The 22,080-nt window shown below is 47.6% G+C and overlaps 1 protein-coding gene across 1 annotated transcript in view; it reads right to left on the bottom strand.

The window, feature by feature from the left end:
• PTH1R (parathyroid hormone 1 receptor) overlaps positions 1-22,080 on the bottom strand; it is a 105,796-nt gene that overhangs the window by 50,955 nt on the left and 32,761 nt on the right. The gene's annotated exons all lie outside the window — the stretch shown is intronic.

The following is a 22,080-nucleotide window of genomic DNA, read 5'->3' as shown; positions in this document are numbered from 1 at the left end:
TCCTAGGAAATAACGTTGGAGCAAGGAATGTTCTCCTCTTAAGGATTTCAACCTGTTGTCATCGTTCCAGTGCAAATTCCACCTCCTTGTGGAGACCTTCAGGCTCTACAAAATTCCTGCCTGAGTCCAGAGGGGGGGATGCCCCAGGTAGAGGTGGACAGCATCCCAAAACTCAGGGAAAAGCCATTGGTAAACATCATCCTGGAGTTCCCCTGGAGAAGAGAAGGCTCCAGGGAGACTCCAGAGCCCCTTGCAGGGCCTGAAGGGGCTCCAGGAGAGCTGGAGAGGGACTGGGGACAAGGGATGGAGGGACAGGACACAGGGAATGGCTTTGAACTGAAGGAGGGGTAAATTTAGCTGGGATATTGGGAAGAAATTGTTTGTCTGTGAGGGTGAGGAGGGTGGAATGGATTTCCCAGAGAAGCTGTGGCTGCCCCTGGATCACTGGAAGTGTCCAAGGCCAGGTTGGAGCAACTGGGCTGGTGGAAGGTGTCCCTGCCCATGGCAGGGGTGGCACTGGATGGTCCTTAAGGTCCTTTCCAACCTAAACCACTCCAGAGGTTTCCTATAAAGGTGCTACATGAAGGACATTCCCACTTCATCACCCGAGTCCCCTTTGTATCCCACCTGCCCTGGGCACTCCTGGAATACTTCACCCTTGGGAAGTCCCTGCCCTTCTCCAGCCTGGAATATCCCAATATTCCAAAGGGAGATGTGGAGGTCACTCCAGGTTGGACAGGGCTTGGAGCAACCTGGGCTGGTGGGAGGTGTCCCTGGCCCTGGCAGAGGTGGGATGAGATGGTCTTCACTGGCCCTTCCAACCCAAACCATCCTGGCATTCCATGAGTTCCTTGCGCTCCCCCAAACCCTTCTCTCCAGGATTAGGTTCCTCCACTTGTTTTCTGGTTCATTCATTTGGCAAAAGGCAAGAACGGGAACCAGCTGGAGGCAGGTTGGTTCTCCAGCAGAACTCCCTCCAAGTGACAGAGTGAGGGGTAATAAAATAAAAGCAAAATAAAAGCAAAATAAAAGCAAAATAAAAGCAAATAAAAGAAAATAAAAGAAAATAAAAGAAAAATAAAAGAAAATAAAAGAAAAATAAAGAAAATAAAAGAAAAATAAAAGAAAAAAAAAGCAAAAAAAAAAAAATTAAATAAAAATAAATAAATAAAATAATAAAAATATAAAAAATAAAATTAAATAAAATAATAAAAAAAAATAAATACATAAAATTAATAAATAAAATTAAAAATAAATAAAAAAATGTAAATATAAATAAAAATAAATACAAATAAATAAATACAAATAAATAAATAATAAAAAATAAATAAAATATAAATAAAAAAAATAAATAATAATAAATAAAATAATAATAAATAAAAATAGAAATAAATAAAAATAAAAATAAAAATAAAAATAAAAATAAAAATAAAAAATGAATAAAAATAAAAAATAAATAAAAAATATAAAAATAAAATAATAAATAAATAATTAAAATACAGAAATAAAAATAAAAATAAATAAATAAATAAATAAAAATACAGAAATAAAAAAATAATAAATAAATAAATAAATAAAAATAAAACCAGAGCCCCTTTCCCAGCGAGCTCCTCTGGGAAGGGCCAGGGATGTTGAGCAGCTGGAGAGGGGCTGGACAGGCAGAGGGAGGGGCAGGTCTGATAAGGGCACTCCGAGGGAAACAGGAGTTAGTTTGTCGTGTCCTTGGACTAAATCCAGGCTCAGGATCCCTCTGAAGTGGGAGTCACTTCCCAACACACTTAATGACAACAAAGCCGCCATTCCCAGATGTTGGCCCATCCACACTTAAGGTAACATCCCCAGTTCAGTTTCTCCTTGGAATCCCGGAGCCCTGGGGGCAGAGCCCGCTGTCATTCCTGCACAGCCCCGCAGTGATCCCGACAAATCCTCGGATTTCTCCCCTCTGACCTCAGGCATTCCAGGATTCAGCCCCGGGAGCAGGGCAGCTCCAGCCCCAGGGATGTGCAGCCTCCAGCAAAGGCATTTTCATTCCCAGGAAAAGAGATGAATCGTCCAAGTGCTGTGCAGGACAACTGGGATACAGCTCTTAAAATTTCCTGCCAGACCTTTAAAACCCCACCAAAACCAACTCCAAATTCTCTCCTCTCCCCCCAGAAGAACTGGTTTTAGTGGTAAAGCGTATTTAAGGCACGTCTTTCTTGGGCAAAGAGGCTGAGACGTGGTTTTAAAACACATATATAGAGATTTTCACTCCATCCTGCCACTCAAAGATATCTATTCCCAAGAGATTGCAGGAAAATTAATCCCTAGAGAATAACTGGCATTAAGCACCCAATGCTGAATAACTCCCATTAAACACCCAAGACAAACTGGGCTGAACTTGTCCCCTCCTGTCCCCAACCCTCCTTTCCAGCCCTTGCCGAGGAATTCCAGTGAGGAATCCTCAGGGACTGAGGATGGGGAAGTACAACCAGGCTGAGTGATCCCCAGGGATTGGGAATAATCTGCTTTATCAGGCACTGGGATGGCCCTGATTTGGGTTCAAGGGACAGGAGGTGGGACAGGACCCACAGCTGGAAAATCTTCCAGCTGCTGGAGAAATTTTAACTGTTCAGCACCACATTTTCCCCCATTTTCCTCTGGTTTTGCAGAATTTCAGCCCCAGGAAGGACAAGGGGGGGTGAAAATGCAGCACAGTTCCTGTAAGCAAATCCCAGAGTGGATCCAACAGAGCATCAGACAATTTAATAAATTATTAAATTAGCAAATCCATCAGGAGCTGTTAAAAAACTGCCACCTGGATGCAAAATTCCTGGATACAGGAATGTCTGAAACTGCTGATGGCCAAAAGCTGGAAGGTAACAACCTTCTTTTTCCTCAAACTGGGGATGGTCTAGGACAGAAGATTGACCAAAAAAGCCTATTTCATATATATATCTCCACAGATTTTCTATTTTTCTAAGACACAGAAACCTCGTGCCCTGCTGAGAACCAGAAATAACACTTAAATTCAGAATTGCTCCAATTTAACACACTCAGCACCATCCACTCTGTGTATTCCCTGCTGTCCAGGACCAGGAAAAAGGAGATAAAAGGTGCTAAAAGTGTTTCATCCAAGTGAAAACCACATACCAACCCAAAATCTTTCATCCTGCAGACAACAAAAAGGAACAAAAAGAGGTATTTTACCAACAGAATTCCTGCCCTGGTGACCAACTGGGAACATCCAGAGTGGGATTCACCACCCTGAGCTGTTCACTCCTCTTATAATCCCGAGGATTGAACTTTACAGAGCAGCTGGAATTCATTCCACCCTCATCCCACCACCTGAAATCCATTGGATCAACTCTGTTTTTTTTTCCCCCACCCTCCTTTATTTTTTTTTTTACACTAATTAGTCCCTTTTCAACCCTTAATCTCTCATTTAAACTCATTCACCAACAAAAAGGAACAAAACCAGATTTTTTTTCCCGTGTAATTCCTGCCCTGGTGACCAACTGAGAACATCCAGGATGGGATTCACCAACCTGAGCTGTTCAGTCCTCTTATAATCCCTGAGGATTGAACTGCACAGAGCAGCTGGAATTCATTCCATCCTAAAACACCACCTGAAATCAATTGGATCAACTCTGGGGGTTTTTTCTTCACCTCTTTTTTTTGCACTAATGGCCCATTTTCATACCAAAATCTCTCTTCCTGCAGGATCTCATTCACCAACAAAAAGGAACAAAAATAAATGGTTTTCCCATCTAATTCCTGCCCTGGTGACCAACTGGGAACATCCAGATGGGATTTTCCAATCTGAGATGTTCACTCAGAGCTCCTCTTCCAGTCACTGAGGATTGAGCAGCTGGAATTCATTCCATGCCCAAACACCTCCTGAAATCAATTGGATCAACTCTGGGTTGGTTTTTTTTTCACAGTCTTTTTTTTTTTGTCCACTGATTGGCCCATTTTCCACCCAAAATCTCTCATTTAAACTCATTCACCAACAAAAAGGAACAAAAATAGATTTTTTTTTCCCCGTGCAATTCCTGCCCTGGTGACCAACTGGGAACATCCAGGGTGGGATTCACGAACCTAAGCTGTTCACTCCTCTTATAATTCCTGAGGACTGAACTTTACAGAGCAGCTGGAATTCATTCCACCCTCATCCCACCACCTGAAATCAATTGGATCAACTCTGGGTTTATTTTTTTCCCCCACCAATCTGTTTTTGTACTATTTAGCCCATTTTCCACCCAAATCTCTCATTTAAACTCATTCACCAACAAAAAGGAACAAAACCAGATTTTTTTTCCCGTGGTAATTCCTGCCCTGGTGACCAACTGGGAACATCCAGAGTGGGATTTACCACCCTGAGCTGTTCCGTCCTTTTATAATCCCTGAGGATTGAACTGCACAGAGCAGCTGGAATTCATTCCACCCTCATCCACCACCTGAAATCCATGGATCAACTCCGTTTTTTTTTCCCCACCCTCTGTTTTTTGCACTATTTAGCCATTTTTGCACCCCAAATCTCTTATTTATACTCATTCACCAACAAAAAGGAACAAAAATAGATGGTTTTTCCCGTGTAATTCCTGCCCTGGTGACCAACTGGAACATCCAGGGTGGGATTCACCAACCTGAGATGTTCACCCAGAGCTCCTCTTTCAGTCACTGAGGATTGAGCAGCTGGAATTCATTCCATGCTCAAACACCTCCTGAAATCAATTGGATCAACTCTGGGTTGGTTTTTTTTTCACAATCTTTTTTTTTTGTCCACTGATTTGCCCATTTTCCACCCAAATCTCTCATTTAAACTCATTCACCAACAAAAAGGAACAAAAATAGATTTTTTTTTTTTACCGTGTAATTCCTGCCCTGGTGACCAACTGGGAACATCCAGGATGGGATTCACCACCCTGAGCTGTTCACTCCTCTTATAGTCCCTGAGGATTGAACTGCACAGAGCAGCTGGAATTCATTCCACCCTCATCCCACCTCCTGAAATCCATTGGATCAACTCTGGTTTTTTTTCCCCTACCCTCTTTTATTTTTTTTTTAAACTAATTAGTCCCTTTTCAACCCTTAATCTCTCATTTAAACTCATTCACCAACAAAAAGGAACAAAAATAGATTATTTTTTTACCACGTAATTCCTGCCCTGGTGAGCAACTGGGAACATCCAGGGTAGGATTCACCACCCTGAGCTGTTCACTCCTCTTACAATCCCGAGGATTGAACTGCACAGAGCAGCTGGAATTCATTCCACCCTCATCCCACCTCCTGAAATCAATTGGATCAACTCTGGGTTGTTTTTTTTTTCACAGTCTTTTTTTGTCCACTGATTGGCCCATTTTCCACCCAAAATCTCTCATTTAAACTCATTCACCAACAAAAAGGAACAAAAATAGATTTTTTTCCCCATGTAATTCCTGCCTTGGTGACCAACTGGGAACATCCAGGATGGGATTCACCACCCTGAGCGGTTCACTCCTCTTATAATCCCTGAGGATTGAACTGCACAGAGCAGCTGGAATTCATTCCACCCTCATCCCACCACCTGAAATCCATTGGATCAACTCTGATTTTTTTTTCCCCCTACCCTCTTTATTTTTTTTTTTACACTAATTAGTCCCTTTTCAACCCTTAATCTCTCATTTAAACTCATTCACCAACAAAAGGAACAAAATAGATTTTTTTTTCCCGTGTATTCCTGCCTTGGTGACCAACTGGGAACATCCAGGATGGGATTTTCCAATCTGAGCTGTTCAGTCCTCTTATAATCCCTGAGGATTGAACTGCACAGAGCAGCTGGAATTCATTCCATCCTAAAACACCACCTGAAATCAATGGATCAACTCTGGGGGTTTTTTCCCCCACCCCTTTTTTTTTACATTAATTGGCCACACTTGGAGCCCTGAGGGGATTTGGGGAGTTCTGGGAGCAAGAGAAGCTTCCGAGGGAAATCAGATCCAGTGTCACCCCCAGGGACACCTCCCAGATCCAGGGTTTGGAAGGAAAAGGTCGAGGTTATCGTGGCCCTGCAGGATTTAATCCCTCTGAAAGCACTGCCAGGAGATCCCTTTCCAAAGGAGCCTTCCCGAAATTTCTTCTGCGTGAGTTCCTGCCGCGAATTTCTTGGAATCCAATTATCCCAGGGATAAATGTTCTCTCCAGGGGTTCAGGGCAGCACACAGGTGAACTCAGGACAGTTTGTCCTCCCCTCCTGCCTTCCTGGACCAGGTGCAGCTGGAAGGGCTGGAAACTCCTCTCCCTGAGCTCCCCAGTTTTGGGATCAAACCCCCTCTGCTCCTCTTCCTTGATGTTTATCCCCCCTCAGCTTCCCTGGGCTGTTTTCTGCCAGAAAAATAAAACTCCTCATGGGGAAGAGATCCAGGAATGTTGGTTTTATCCCTCTCCTTGTTCAGAGACAGCCAAGCAGAGAAGGGGGACACAACAACATTATATCCAGAGGCCAGTCAATCAGTTTTGGTTCATTTTCCCCCTCCCTTTCCCATATTTTTCCCCCCCTTTTCCCTTTCCTTTGCCCCCACAGGAGGCCAGGGGTGGCCTGATGTTCTCTGGGATCTCCCAGCCACTGAAGCAAACCCCAAATCTCCCCAATCAGCCTTGTTTCTGGGGCTCATTGTCCCAAATAACACTGTCCTTTTTCTGTGAGCCTTCCCTGCTCCAAAAGCAGCTCCAGGCCCAGCAGATTCCTTGGAGAGCATCAGGAAGGCCCAAGGCAAGGGAGGGCTGGTGAACACCTTGCAGGAGAGCAGGAATCACTTGTGGGAAGTGGGAAAGGGGGTGCAGGAAGGAGGGGGGCTCTGGAGAAAAAGGAAATATGAAAATATTACAATTCCAGAAGGGTTTGGGTTGGAAGGGACATTAAAGATTGTCCATGGGCAGGGACACCTCCCACTAGCCCAGGTTGCTCTAACCTGGCCTTGGACACTTCCAGGGCTGCTGGAAGGTCTGATTGAAACACCAACCCAAGTGATTTAAGGTCACAAACCAAGTTCCTTTTCTGCACCAGACTCTGCAGTTGAGCACCAGGGACAGAAATCAGAGTTTCACTCCAGCCCTGCTGAGGGAACATCCCCTCCCTGAACTCTGGAAGGGCTGGGATGGGGGCAGAATGAAGAGATTAAGGGATTAATCTAACCAAGAATCTAAAGGGATCCTTCAAGAAGGCTGGAGGGGACATTTTAGGAGGACATCAAGAGGTAAGACAAGGGGGAACAGCTTTGAGCTGCTGGAGGGTGATTTAGGTGGGAGACTGGGAAGGAATTCTTCCCTGGGAGGGTGGGAGGGGCTGGAATGGATTTGCCAGAGAAGCTGTGACTGCCCCTGGATCCCTGGAAGTGTCCAAGGCCAGGTTGGAGCACCCTGGTCTAGTGGAAGGTGTCCCTGCCCATGGCAGGGGGAGGGAATGGATGAGCTTTGAGGTCCTTCCCATCCCAAAGGATTTTAGGATTCCATGATCCCGTAAATCCAGTCTAACACGAGACCTGCAGCTGCCACGATCTGATCTGGGATCAGAGCACCAGGCTGGGCTCAGCACAAGCCAGTGCTGATGCCAGGCTTGCAGCCAAGGCTGGCACAGCTCAATAATACCCTCAGGAGCTGCTGGAGCCTCAGCAGAGGAGCCAGAGCCGGGTCAGCCGGGAGCTCCCGGCGACTGGAATTGCTCAGAGGCAGGAGAAGCTCCAGGGTGGAGGGGGTTGGGAGCACGAGGCGTTGCATGAGGTTGGTCAACAGTGAGGTGCCCACATGGGACGGGGCAGGGTTGAGATCCTGACCCCTGTTTTTTGGGAATGAGTTGCCTTCCTTCAGGTTGTTGGGGGGGTTGGGGTTGATATTCCGTCGGTCTCCGTTTTCCTGCGCTCCTGCAAGTGATGGTTTGTGCAAGCCCTGCCTCTCCTGACCCTCCCTGCTGGTTCCCTCAGGTCCAGATGGGCCCTGGCAGGGCTGGAAGGAGCAGGGTTTGTTCTGTGCTGGCCTGGACGAGCTGTTCCCTGGGCAATCCCTGTTCCTGGCTCTGCTGCCAGTCCTGGAGCACGGCAGGGTCTGTCCAACCTCAGCTCCTCTGGTGATTAACTGTGCCCTGGGCCTGTTGCACTGCACAGGTTTGCTTGGGATTTACTGGATTTGCATCCTTTGCTTTTCCATTTTGTGGCCTTTGCAACCCCTCAGGGGCTCCCTGGAAGGGGAAACCCCGGGCTGGGCTCACAAGGGCATCGTGACCCCACCACTCGACTCTGGAAGCTGAAACTTCCCCACAAAACACATCCCTCACTCCCTAAAAGCTGCTCTGAACTCGTGTTTGGACTGGGAGGACCCAGAACTCCGTGTTTCAGTGCTGCCTTAAAGCCTCTCCCTCGTGGAGAGGCAGAGCAGAGCAAACACAGATAAATAATGTTTATTGCCCTCTAATTTGGGCAATGCTGGATTTTCTCAGTGCTCAAATAATCGAATTCCCCTTCCTTAATTCACTGCTACCTCTGTGCTCGTGTCCTCTGTCTGCCTGCAGTGCCTTGGCACGAAAACAGACAAAAACACCACCAAAAAAAAAAGTCCTTGGGGGGCAATTTGTTTTGGAAAGAGGAGCTGGAGAGGGGGGGAAGAGCAGGGAGTGAAACTCATCCTGCCCTCAGGGGTTTCACTGAACTGAACAGACAGTATTTCAACCATTAGGGGGGGGGAAAAAAAAGAGGTTGGAAATCTAATTCCTTTCAGGTTAATGCTGGAAAGGTTTAAAAATAAATAAAGCTGAAGTGCCAGTTGGCCCAGCTGGAGATCCAGGAGGGAAGCAGTGCCAGGAGCTGCTCTCCAGAGCCACGGAGCTGGGCTTTGCTCAGGACACCGGGGTGGGGAAGGGGATGAGGGGCAGGAAGGTCCTTTCATAGCAGGAGACCCCGAGCTGGTGGCCTGGGATGGATCCAGGCATAAGGAAAGGAGCTTGGAAGCTCCTCCTGCTGCTGGGGCTGCAGCTCCCCTGGGACTGGAGGGACCCCCAGGAGGACAGGCACCCAATGCTGTCCCCCCCTGGTAAATCTGAGCTGCAGGGATGTGGAGATGATGGCAGGAATGGGGGTTTTGGGGTGCTGAGCAGAGCTCTCTGAGTGACTGTCCTGCCCACCCAGCGTGTCCCTCACCCCACCAGCCCTGGTGTTGGAGGGAATCAACCTCAGGAGGGGTCTCACTCCTTCTAAAACTTGGCTCCTGAATCCCAGAATGGGACAAATAACCCCCGAGGGTGTGAGGACAGAAGAGTGAAATGAGGAGGCCCGGGATGAAGGAGAGGAGTTGAAGAAGAAGAGGGAAGAGCTGGCTGGATCCTGAGGAAGGAGGACTCTGGCCACGGGCTGGGGAAGCACTGAGAAGTCACTGCACAGGCTGCTCTGCCTCCTGCCTGCTTTTCCCAGCTTTCCAGAGGGTAAATGAAGTCGGTGGATTTGCTTTAATCCCTTGGACCCTCTTCCCAAAGCAGCCCTGGGACAGCAGGATGGCTCCAGGGATCAGGGACCCTCCTCTGCAGCTGCAGAGGGATCAACCCCCAGGGGCTGTGTCAGCCCTTCCCACAGCTCTTCCTCCTGCCCTCACACCCCATGGAATCCTGGAATCCTTCAGGCTGGAAAACACCCTCAGGATCCTCGAGTCCGACCTTCAACCCAACCCCACCGTGTGCACCTTTAAACCACGTCCTAAAGTGCCACACCCATGTGTTTTTGGAGCCCTTCCAGGGATGGGGAGTCCCCCCCTGCCCTGGGCAGCTGTGCCAGGGCTGGACAACCCTTTCCATGCAGGAATTTTTCCTCATATCCGACCTGACCCTCCCCTGGCACAGCTTGAGGCCGTTCCCTCTCGCGCTGTCCCTTCCTCTCTCCTCCGAGGGATGATCCAAGGAATTTTGCTGTAAGACCTGGGAGATGCTCAGGAGGATCACCTGAGTGCAGCCCCTGCATTCCAGGGCCTGGAATGTCTCCGGGAAAGCCTCTTTGGATTGTGTGACAGGCTCACTTGGACGGAGCAACCCAAGGAATGGATTTTCCTCCTTTCCTCCCGGGAACATCCAACTCCTTCCTTGCAGCTCCCAACCCCAAATCCCTCTCTCAGTGTCCTCTCCTGCTCCTCGAATCTTTAGGCAGTGATTCATTTTTTATTTATTTTTTTTTTAATATATATATATTTGTTTTTAAGCCTTTCTAGGAATTTCCAGGGAATTTGGAGTTCAGCCTTTTCCTCACGCCCTCAGAATGAGCCTCACACGAGCCAGATGTTTGCAGTCACTGGGCCAAGGATGCAGCAGAGCTTCCTTAATGCTCCCTGACACGTATTCCCATGTTTTCCTCCATGGAAAACACCAATAATAAGCACAAGAGAAACATCCCTATTAAACCCTGAGATCAGAGCTCTAGAAAAACAAGCACAGCAGAAAGGTCTCTATTAAATCCCGAGAGCAGAGCTCTAGAAAATCAGGATTTTTCTACTTTAACCCCTCAACAAAAGAGCAGGGGGGTTATAAAGCAGATTATTCCCAGCGGGAATGTGCTTGGGAGGATGACACCAACAGCCTTTCCCAGGTCTCCAAATTCCCAGAAATGGGATTTTCTTGCTTGGCTGAAACCAGGTCGATGCCATTAATGAAAGATTCCCAGTGGAGTGTTTAATTGAAAGGTGTTTTAAGGCAGCAATTAAAGGAAATACCTATGAAACAACAGAATTAATGACCTATTATTGAGTAGTAATTATAGCAAACCTCATTCTGGTGATTTTGGTCCCTGAATACCAATAATTAGACCCCCTTGTCGCACCTCTGCAGGCTTTGGGTGCTCAAAAATAGCCATAATTAGACAAAAGACTGATTAATCTGTAGAAATAATGAGTTTTGTATCATTTTCCCAACCCCACACATCCAAATATCTTTGTTGTGCTTTCAAACTGAGCCAAACCAAGCTTTTCCTCTAGTCATTGAAATTAAAATACAACACCATTAAATTCCCACCAGGTGCAGCTGGAGAGGGAAAAGCTGAACCTTCCCATTATTTGCCATGAAAAGGAGAAGAATCCCAGTTTTTCTGAGCGGGGCAGAGGTGAGACAGTCAGATATTCCCAATAAATCACCCTTGGTTTCCCTGGAAAGACACATGGATGGTCCTGGTGTCGGGTCTGGCTCTCCAGCCTTGTCCAAAGGCACGGCCAAGGCTGGGCCAGGATTGGGATTTCAGGAGAAAGGTTTTGGAGTTTAAGGTTCCCTCCAACCCAAACCATCCTGGAATTCTGGAATTCCGTGCTCTAGGGACAACTTGACTCACTGGGCTCGGTTTCCTCTAAAGATCCCACATGTTCCCACTTCACCATCCAGAGCCCTTTCCATCCCACCTGCCCTCGCACTCCTGGAATATTCCCACCTGGGAAGCCCTCAGAGCTCCAAGGAGCTGCAGGAGGATTAAATCCCCTTCCAGTGGGGTCGGGGTGGGGGCTCTGCTTGCAGCAGGAACGAGAAATCAGCCCAAATTTCCTCCTCCCCTCTGGCAAATCCTCAGCCTTTCTGCTCAAAGGCTTCACTGGATTTCCAAATTTCCAAGGCAGCTGCTCCGGGCCAGACTGGGATTGATTCCCCTTGTTTTCCCTGTATTTTTTTAATAATTTTTCTGGTTTTTTTTTTTTTTTAATTTATTTTTTATTTATTTATTTATTTATTTGTTTTTGTTTTCTTTTTTTTTTTTGTTGTTTTGTTTTTGTTGGTTTTTTTTTCCATTTTGGGGTTTTTTTTGTGTGGTTTTTTTTCCATTTTTGGAGTCTTTTTGTGTGTTTTTTTTTTTTTGTTTGTGTTTTTTTTTCCCATTTTTGGTTTTTTTTTTGTTATTTTGTTTGTTCTTTTTTTTGTTTTCTTTGGGTCTTTTGTTGTTGTTGTTTTTGCTTTTGTTTTTTTTTTTATTTTTGATTTTTTTTTTGTTTTTTTTTTTTTTTTTTTTTATTTTTTTGTTTTTTTTGTGGGTTTTTTTTTTTTTTTGTTTGGTTTTTTTTGTTTGTTTTGTTTGGTTTTTTTGTGTCTTTTTTGACTTTTTGTTGTTTTTTTGTTTGTTTTTGTTTTTTGACTTTTTTTCCCTATTTTTGTTTTTTTGTTGTTTTGTTTATTTGTTTGGTTGGTTTTTGTTTGCCTTTTTTTTTATTTTTGCTTTGGTTTTTTTTGTTCATTTGGTTTTTTTTTTGTTTGGTTTTTTTGTGTGATTTTTTTCTTGTTTGCTCTTTTTTTTTTTAACATAACCCTTTTTTTTTTCCCTCCTTCCAAAGCATCAACTGTTCACCTTAACCAGGCTGCTGAGCCCTGGCTGGGGACCAACATCCGTGGCCTCACGTAGCCCAGGAATTTCGGGAGAGAGAGGCAAAGTCTTGGCAGGATTTCTTTCCCTGCTGCATCTCAGAGCCTCCAGGTCAACGTGACCTGCTCCTTTCCCTCCCAGTGCCAAACATCCAGATGCATCCAGCCTCCCATTCCAGCAATTCCCTTCTCCAGAGGCATGTGGGGTCGGAGCAGAGCCCCTGCCCCGAGCTCCTTCTCCCCCACCTGGAGAAATCCAGCTGGAAGCAAAACTCATCCTTCCCATCTTTGATGTCCATGGAGGAGCTTGGGGGATGCTCCTGGGATATTCCTGCGGCAAATGGTCCATCCCACATCCCACTGGGCATTTGGGATCTCCTCGTGCCGGGTCACGTCTGCCGGCGGGATTGGGAATGTGGAGAGATGAGGAATTCTGTGCCAAGGCCGGGCAGGAACGGGCTGGGTGCCACATCCCCCTCTGCTCCACGGGCCAGCAGCCACAGCCCAAAGGTCAGAAAGCTCCAAGAGCTCCAAGTGGGAATATCTGTTCCCTGTGGGACACGTGGGTCATGTCCCAGTGACTGAAGGAGGCCCAGGGCAGGGGGACAGCAGGGACAGATTCCAGCCTGGATTTGGGCAGGGAAATGGTCCCTCAGTGGGGGGAGCTGCCCTGGGAGGGGGGGGTCAGGCTGCTGGGATTGCTCTGTGCCCACAGATGCCCACCAGTGAGCTGAACATCACCCAAATTTAGGGGGCAGGGCAGGAAAAGAAGCGTTTTCCGAGTGGGAAAAGCTGATCCCCCCCAAAGGCCAGGCTGGGCATTGTCCAACATCCCGGCACTGCTGCAAACGTGGGAAGGATCTGGGGATGTGGGTCCAGAAGGTTCTTCCAGCCAAGGGGGAGAGAATCACAGGCAGGAAAGAAGCTGGATCTGCCTGGGGGAATCCGAGTGTCCTGTTCTACCATCATGGAATGGGTTGGGTTGGAAGGGACCTTAAGGATCATCCCATTCCACCCCCTGCCATGGGCACGGACACCTTCCACTAGCCCAGCCTGCTCCAACCTGGCCTTGGACACTTCCAGGGATCCAAAGGCAACCACAGCTGCTCTGGAAAATCCATTCCAGTTCCTCCTCACCCTCACAGACAAAAATTCCTTCCCAATATCCCACCTAAATTTATCCTCCTTCAGTTTAAAGCCATTCCCTGTGTCCTGTCCCTCCATCCCTTGTCCCCAGTCCCTCTCCAGCTCTCCTGGAGCCCCTTCAGGCCCTGCAAGGGGCTCTGGAGTCTCCCTGGAGCCTTCTCTTCTCCAGGGGAACCCCCCCAGCTCTCCCAGTCTGGTTCCATAGGAGAAGTGCTCCAGCTCCCCAGTGGAAGGATCCAGGGTGGGAACACGTGGGTTGGTGTGGTTTGGACGGGGTTTTTTGGGGTGTCCAGCCCTGTGGGATGAGCTGCACACAACCCATGGCCTTGTGCAGCTAGATTTCTCTGGGCTGCACGTGGGGAAGTGCAAGGAAACCTCCAGGAAAGGGAGGGCGGTGAGGGGGGGGGTTGCAGGAATTGGGAAGGACCTGAATTCCTGGCTCTCCAGAACCCCTTCCAATACCAGGAGTGGAACCCAGATCCCTGCCCTGGGGTGGGTGGTGTGGAAGAGCCAGATGGGATCTCTGGGGTGACAGCACAGGGCAGGGATTCCCTGGAGCTGCAGAATCATTAAGGCTGGAAGAGCCCTCCAAGGTCCTCCAGCCCCCCCGTGACTGATCCCAAAGAACCAGGGCACCAAGTGCCACACTCAATTAACAGGTTTGGGTCTTAATTGGACACTTAATTAACAGGTTTGGGCCTCATCTCCTGCCTGAAATGGGCCCCAAAGCCCACCTGCTGCAAAGGAAAGGTAGATCCCATCCTGGAATTCCCGTGCCGGGCTCTTATCCGGGTTATTAAGGACTGTCCATGACACACGTGACAACATCTTCCTGGTGGCGAAGGGGCCACGGAAAAAAGCCACAGTCAGGGAATAAATCCAGCTCTGCCCATCCCAAATGTCTGGAACCTGAAACCAGGGAGCTGGAACAGCTCCGGGACTGCGGGAGGATGGATTTCCCTGGGATTGAAGGAAGGTCCTAGACCTGGGATGCTGGAAAAAGGAGCGGAGGGAACGTCCCAGCCCACGTTCGGTTTTCGGCGGATGCGACTTCCCTTTTTTCTCCTGAAGGAAATTCCCCCCCCCCATTTTTCTGGAAGCCCAGCTGGGAAATCCCTTCCCCCTGCCCCCCATTTTTCCGGAAGCCCAGCTGCTTGCCCGGGATTTTTGGATATTCAGCCAACTCCTTCGAGCGTTTTCCATGGAAAAGCACCTGCTGGAGAAGGCAGGGAAGGGCCGATCCTGCTCTCTGTGACTCCAAGCGGGAAGCACAGGCAGCAGAATTCCCCTGGGACATTCCAGGCCCTCTGGGCCCGTGCCAGAGGATGTTGCTGGATCCTGGAGAGCAGCCCCGGAGCACTCGGCTTTCCAGGAAAATCAGCATTCCCAGCCCTCTCTGCCCATCATATTCCCTGGGAACATTCACAGCAAAATCCCTGCAAAACAAGGGAGTTTCCAGAAGGAAAAACCCTCAAACCAACCCAAACACCTGTTTTTATTTTGTATTATTATAAAGAATATATTTTATGTAAGTAATATCTTTTATATTCTTTAGAAATAATAAAAAATAATATTATTTTACTGTAAAATGATGAGAAAAATAAAATGCAAATAAAATCGTAACATTATTCGCAAGGAATATAAATCTAAAATTATAATATCAAATTAAAATAAAAATAAATTTATGTTATTTATAAATAATATAATATAATTATACTAAATAATAAAATAAAATGAAAATGATGGGATTCTTTATAAATAATAGAAATTAATAAAATTATAATATAAAATTATGCTAAATAATAAAATAAAACAAAAATGATAGGATTATTTATAAAGAATAGAAATTAAAAATTGTAATTTAAAATTATACTAAATAATAAAATAAAAATAAAATTGTAATATTATTTATAAAGAATAGAAATTAATTAAATTATAATATAAATTATAATGAATAATAAAATTTAAATAAAATTATAATATTTATAAAGAATAGAAATTAATAGTATTATAATATAAAATTATAATACATAATAAAATTATAATAGTATTTATAAAGGATATAAATTAATAAAATTATAATATAAAATTATAATAAATAATACAATGAAAATAAAATTATATTCTTTATAAATATATAAATTTAAAATGTATAATATGAAATTATAATAATAAAATGAAAATAAAATCATAAAATTATTTATAAAAAATAAAAATGTGCTCTCTCAAGAGTCACTTCCTGACAACCATTCCCAGAAGCAAATCCCAGTTTTCTCGTTCAGCAGCTTCCTGGGAGCTCCTGTTCAATCCCAAAATAAAGGGGGTGGGATGGGAATCCTTATGGGGCCTCCTGTGGAATTTTCTACTCAAAGAGGGTGAGTTTAAATTAGATATTGGGAAGGAATTCTTCCCTCTGAGGGTGGGGAGGGGCTGGAATGGGTTTCCCAGAGAAGCTGTGGCTGCTCCTGGATCCCTGGAAGTGTCCAAGGCCAGGTTGGAGCAACCTGGGCTGGTGGAAGGTGTCCCTGCCCATGGCAGGGGGTGGGATGAGATGATCCTTAAGGTTCCTTCCAACCCAAATCCCTCTGGAATTCTGTGATTCTACACCACAGAATGAAGATCAGCCCCAGAAGTGTTCCCATGAGCCCAGGCAGTGTCTGTGTCAGCCCCACTGTGGATCCAGCTGGGAATATCCACGTTCTGCCCAATCTGGGACATCTCCCAGCAGAGCAACCAACAGCACAGCAGCTCCAACCTGCGTCCCAGAGGCAGGAAAGAGCTCCTGGATTGTGCCAAGATCTTTTCCCTCACAAAGGGTTTGGGATAAATAAACCACCCCCTTCAATCTCTACGTTGAGAATCCTCAGGTGACGGCTGAGTTTGAGCTCCCTTTTCCTTCTGATTGTGGCTCAGGCTCCTGCTTCCTGCACACATGGATTATTCCCCTTCCAAGGAGGCCCTTTATCCCCCTGTCCCTAATTCTGCCTCTCCTGGGTGAGATCCACAGCATTTCCTCCCTCTGAGCTGGTGTGGACAAGGATGTTGGGTCTCAGTCTGCACCCTGGGGGGGGGGGGGGAGTCCTGGCAGAGAACAGAGTTAAAATAGATCCCAGAGGAAAAACTTACTATTAATATGCTGACCTTGACATGTCTTGCCCCCCTGGGTTTTCCCACAGCTCCATTGCCATATTCCCAGCAGCCAGCAGGAGATGCAGGCACTGGGTTCAATTTTAATTAAACAGCATCCCAAATTGGGGGTTGGTGCTGCCTGGGCTCGTGGGTCCTTTGCTGCACTAAAATATGATGGTCTTTATTTGGCAGCAACAATCTGAGAAACTCTTCCCATGGCAAGAGCCTCTTCTCTCCCTGCTTTGGGGCCAAAAAGCTCTTTTATTTTTATTTTTTTTTAAGAGCTACCTCCCAAAAATCCCCCCAGGCTGGGCGGGATGGACCCTTTGCTAACCCAGCACAGCGAGGGCTTCCAGAGGCTTAGAGATCCCTGAGGAACAGCCAAGGCTGGAATCCACCTGGGGAGCCTTTGGGAAAGCTGAGAGATCATGGGATCATAAAACAGCTTTGGTTGGAAGGGACTTTTAAAGGCCATCTGGTCCAAGTGCCCTGCGGGGGACATCTTGCACTAGATCAGGTGGGGATAACCTGAGGCTGAGCTGCTGGAATGCCTGTTTTCCAGAGGTGGTTCCCAAGCCTCCCTCATGAAAATCTTGCAGGCTGAGCTTACAGAGTCCCTCCAGCCCGAATTCCCTCCCCTCCAAATCTCTTTTGTAGTTGCAATCCTGGAAACTCTGAGAATCCCAGGATGGTTGGGGTTGGAAGGGAGATTAAAGATGATCTATTCTTTAACAGAATAGATTAATTCTATTTAACAGGTCACCTTTAATTAGGGATTAAAGATGATCTATTCCAACCCCCTGCCATGGGCAGGGACACCTTCCACTATCCCAGGTTGCTCCAAGTGCTGTCCAAGCTGGCCTTGAACATCTCCTCAAATTCCCAGTCTGACTGTGGCTCTTGGTTTCCACCTCTCTCCCCACAGAGAACAGTTCTAAAGGTGTTTTTTCTTCTCCAGCTTCATCCAGGACAAAATAAAAACACCGAGCAAAAAACTTGCAACAACAACTAAATCAAAGCAAAATTTTAAGGGGTGAGGGGGAGGTGGAACCTCTAATTTCCTGAGCAGAAAATTCGGGAATTGCTGCAGGTTTAGCTCAGTGGCAGAGAGGGAATCTCCTCCTCTCCCTCAGTGCTCTTGTTTTCCAAGTTGGAATATTAATTGTGGGGACTCCCCATTCCAGGGGCACCTGGAGCTCCTCAGTGTGTCTCACAAAAAGGGGCCAGTTTTGGACTGAAGGAGCAGCCAAAGTCCCAGGGATTCCCAGGATTTACCCATTCCAGGGCAGTCCCAGCCTATTTTAAACCTCTATTTTAGTCTTCTTCACTTCCCCTGCTCTTAACTGGAAGGATGTTCAGGAACTTTGTCCATTCCTTGGGAATCTCCTCTCTAATTTCCAGCCTTCCTGCTTGTTCTGCTGGTTAGTCCTGGTGTAGTGTAACAATGATCCAGGGATCAATATCCCAGATTTTGGCAGCACTGCCTGCATCCCTCCTGCTTGGAAAAGGTCTCAGAGGAATCTTGGCTCCTCTGAGCACGTCTGTGATTTTTTATTAATTTTTACTATTATTATTTTTTATTCTTTTTATTGAGGTTCTGAGGCAAAGGCAGAGCTCTTCTGAAAGCTGGATCTTCCAGATGCCTTGAAAAATCAGAATAAATTTCCCTGGATACCCTGGCCTAAAAATAATCCACCAAAAAGCGCCTTTGGGAGTGCAAACCCCACAGAGCAGGGGGGGATAAGTTCATCCCTGTGTGCCTGTACACTTATTATTCCCCTTTGTTCCTCTCCCACTTGTCTTCAAGTTGTTGCCGTGCTTTGGAATTATATTTATATATATCTATATATAAAAAAAAAAAATCTATCAGACAAGTATAAATTGCCAAAAGCCTTTTTAAAAATAACATTTCGAGAGGGTTTGGCTCTGACTCAGTGCAGATGTCTCCACTGGAAGCAGCCACCTCGGGCTCTGCTCAGAGCCAGCTTAAAATAGATGGGATTTGGGTTGGAATTATTGCTGGGGAACCCCCCTGGAGCAGGAACTGCCTTGTGTCTGTCTACCTTCATCCCAAATATTCCTGGGATGGGGCAGCAGCGGGATGAGCCCCACCCTTGATGTGCTGCTGGAGGTGAAGAGGGTTTAATATTAACTAAAGGAGGTTTCATGCTGCATAAATGCTAAAATATTTTCAAGTTAAAACCAGCTGAAAAGTCGCAAACACCAAATAAAAAGTTGAAAACACTGTAATGCCCAAATTTAAAATACCAAAAAAATACTAAGTTCGAATTTAAAATGCTAAAATAAATCCGAAAATACCCAATAAATGCTAAAAGAGGGTTTAATAGTGAGGAGAAGGGCAGGTTCTGGCAGTGCTTGGGTTGTCAGGCCGTGGTTGCAGAGCCAGGGGTGATTTATCTCCTCCTCACACGTAAACAGGGCCCATGAATCATTCCTTACAAGTGCCTGTTTGCCCCGGGAGCTCCGAAGGGCTCGTGGGCCGTGAGCTCCCAGGGAGTGGCTCCTGCCCCTTGTCACCAGCACCGGGGTGGGGGAGCTGCTGCCCTTCCCCCTGCACCTCTGCATCCTCCTCTCCTGTCCCAAAGCCCACCCCAATCCCTTCCTTCTCCTCTGGCAGCTCGGATTTCTCCGGTCAGAGCTGCTCTGAGCCGGCGCAGACGTTCCAGATCAGCCTCCTCGAGCGTTCCAAGAGTTTTCCTTCCTCTTTCCCTGCCTGAGCCAGAGCTCCGTGCTGGGGAAGAGCTGGGCTGAGAGCTCACATCACCTGGCTGGGCTGGGATTCATTCAGCAAATTTGCAGATGACACCAAGCTGGGGGGGAGTGTGGATCAGCTGGAAGGCAGGAGGGCTCTGCAGAGGGACCTGGACAGGCTGGATCCATGGGCTGATTCCAACGGGATGAGGTTCAACCAGGCCAAGGGCCGGGTCCTGCCCTTTGGCCACAACAACCCCCGGCAGCTCCAGGCTGGGCCAGAGGGGCTGGAGAGCAGCCAGGCAGGAAGGGAGCTGGGAGTGGGGATGGACAGGGAGCTGAACAGGAGCCAGAGTGTGCCCAGGGGGACAAGAGGGCCAATGGATCCTGGCCTGGCTCAGGAACAGGGTGGCCAACAGGGCCAAGGAAGTGATTCTGCCCCTGGACTCAGCACTGGTGAGGCCACCCCTGGAGTGCTGTGTCCAGTTCTGGGCCCTCAGCTCAGGAAGGACATGGAGGGGCTGGAGCAGGTCCAGGGAAGAGCAACGAGGCTGGGGAAGGGACTGGAGCACAATTGCCATGAGGAGAGGCTGAGGGAGCTGGGGCTGTTCAGCCTGGAGAAGAGGAGGCTCAGGGGAGACCTCCTCACTCTCTGCAACTCCCTGACAGGAGGGGGGAGCCAGGGGGGGGTTGGTCTCTTTTCCCACCCAACCATCAGCAAGACAAGAGGGCTCGGGCTTCAGCTGTGCCAGGGGAGGTTTAGGTTGGACATTAGGAAGAATTTCTTTCCAGAGAGGGTGCTCAGCCATTGGAATGGGCTGCCCAGGGGAGTGGGGGATTCTCCATCCCTGGAGGTTTTTAAGCTGAGACTGGATGTGGCATCAGTGCCATGGGCTGGGAACCACAGCGGGGTTGGATCAAGGGTTGGACTTGATGATCTCGGAGGTCCCTTCCAACCCAGCTGATTCTCTGATTCTGTGATTCTGTGATTCTATGATTCTATGATTTCCTTCTCCTGCTGTTTTCCCCATGCAAAACCCACTTTTCCAACCCCCAAGCTCTTCTGGAAATGATGGAGACCCCCCCACTGGAGACCCCATTCCCCACCCCGGGAGAAACGAGGTGTCAGTGTCTCCGTCGCGGCCAAAAGTCGCCGCCGCACTTGATCTTCTCAGCAGGTCCAAAGGCAGGGGGTTAGTTAAAAAAAACCACTAAAAGTATCTCCCTTGGAAGTGTCCAAGGCCAGGTTGGAACAACCTGGGATAGTGGAAAGTGTCCCTGCCCCTGTCAGGAGGTGGGAATGGATGAGATTTAAGGCCCTTCCAACCCATTCCTGGAATTCTGGGATCATGAGGACATGGAAACAACACTGTGAAAAGAAACCTGAGCCAGGTAGGTCCAACCTGCATTTATCCTCTGCAGGTGAACTGGGAGTTTTGGGCAAAAGATGAGGAAAGGGAAACTTAGAAATCAGAGGTGAAAGGAATCATTTTTTTTCTGGCTCTTAAAATCCTCCATCTCTACCATGAGGGGACATTCTTAATTGTGACTACTCTTAACTGTGATTACTCTTAATTGGGACTGGTCTTGATTGGGACTTTTGGACCCATCTGTAAAGGTGCTCCAGGAGCTCTGGGTTCACAATTGAACTGAAAAAGGCCATTCCTCATTTTTTTTTGGAAACAAGACGCTTCCAACTTGTCACCACCAGCCTGAGGCCCTGTTGTCTCTGGGCTGGGAACTCTGCAGGGTCCATACACAAGGTGGGATCCTTTGATCCCAGCTCTCAGCTTCTCCCGGGGTTATTTGGCACTTCAGGCCTGACTGTCTCAGCACTGACACCAAAGCTGTGGCCATGTGGACCTGCTGAGCTTCCATGGTCCTGCTGAGCTTCCATGGAGCTGCTGAGCTTCCATGGACCTGCTGAGCTTCCATGGACCTGCTGAGCTTCCATGGAGCTGCTGAGCTTCCCTGGTGGTTGCTCAGTCTGGGTTCATCCCACCTTTCTCCAGACACATCAGAGACACCGTGACATCAGTTGGTGTCCCCAGGCTGATTCCATGGCTGGAAGGAGAGTCCTTCCAGCAGCTCCTGCTCCTCCTGAGATCTGGAGGTGTCCCCCAACCCACTGGTCACACACTGACCCCTGACAGAACCACCTCAGGAGCAGCTGGAGTTGGATTGGTTGTCACACATCAGGGAATCATGGAATGGTTTGGATTGGGAGGGACCTTAAGGATCGTCCACTACTTCCACCCCCTGCCATGGGCAGGGACACCTTCCACTAGCCCAGGTTGCTCCAACCTGGCCTTGAACTCTTCCAGGGATGGGGCAGCCACAGCTTCTCTGAGCAACTTGTGTCAGGGCTTCACAGGGAAGAATTTCTTCCCAATGTCCCATCTAAATCCACCCTCCTTCAACTTAAAACCAAAGAGGAAAAGGGACATTTGTGCCTCCCATTTCCGGGGCTGATTTGGAGTCACCCAAACCAGAGCAAGTCTGGGGCTCCTCCAAAACCACAACATCACCCACTTGCATCTTCTCCTTGTGCTTCTCATCCCACAGCTGGGAAAAGCAGGGCCGCATTTCCTCCCTGTCCTTCAGGCTGTTTTGCAGTGGAATGACACAAATTCTCCCACCATCTCCAACCCCACAGCAAACGGACCCAGACTTTGGGGTGGTGGAAATCCAACCCCCCCTCTGACGTCAGCTGGGGAAGGATCCCTTACTGGGAGACCGGCTGAGAATCCCAGCGCTCTCCCAGCCACAATACG

This window comes from Chiroxiphia lanceolata, chromosome 1 (assembly GCF_009829145.1).
Source record: "Chiroxiphia lanceolata isolate bChiLan1 chromosome 1, bChiLan1.pri, whole genome shotgun sequence".
NCBI lineage: Eukaryota > Metazoa > Chordata > Aves > Passeriformes > Pipridae > Chiroxiphia > Chiroxiphia lanceolata.
This window is presented reverse-complemented; position numbering and strand designations above follow the sequence as displayed.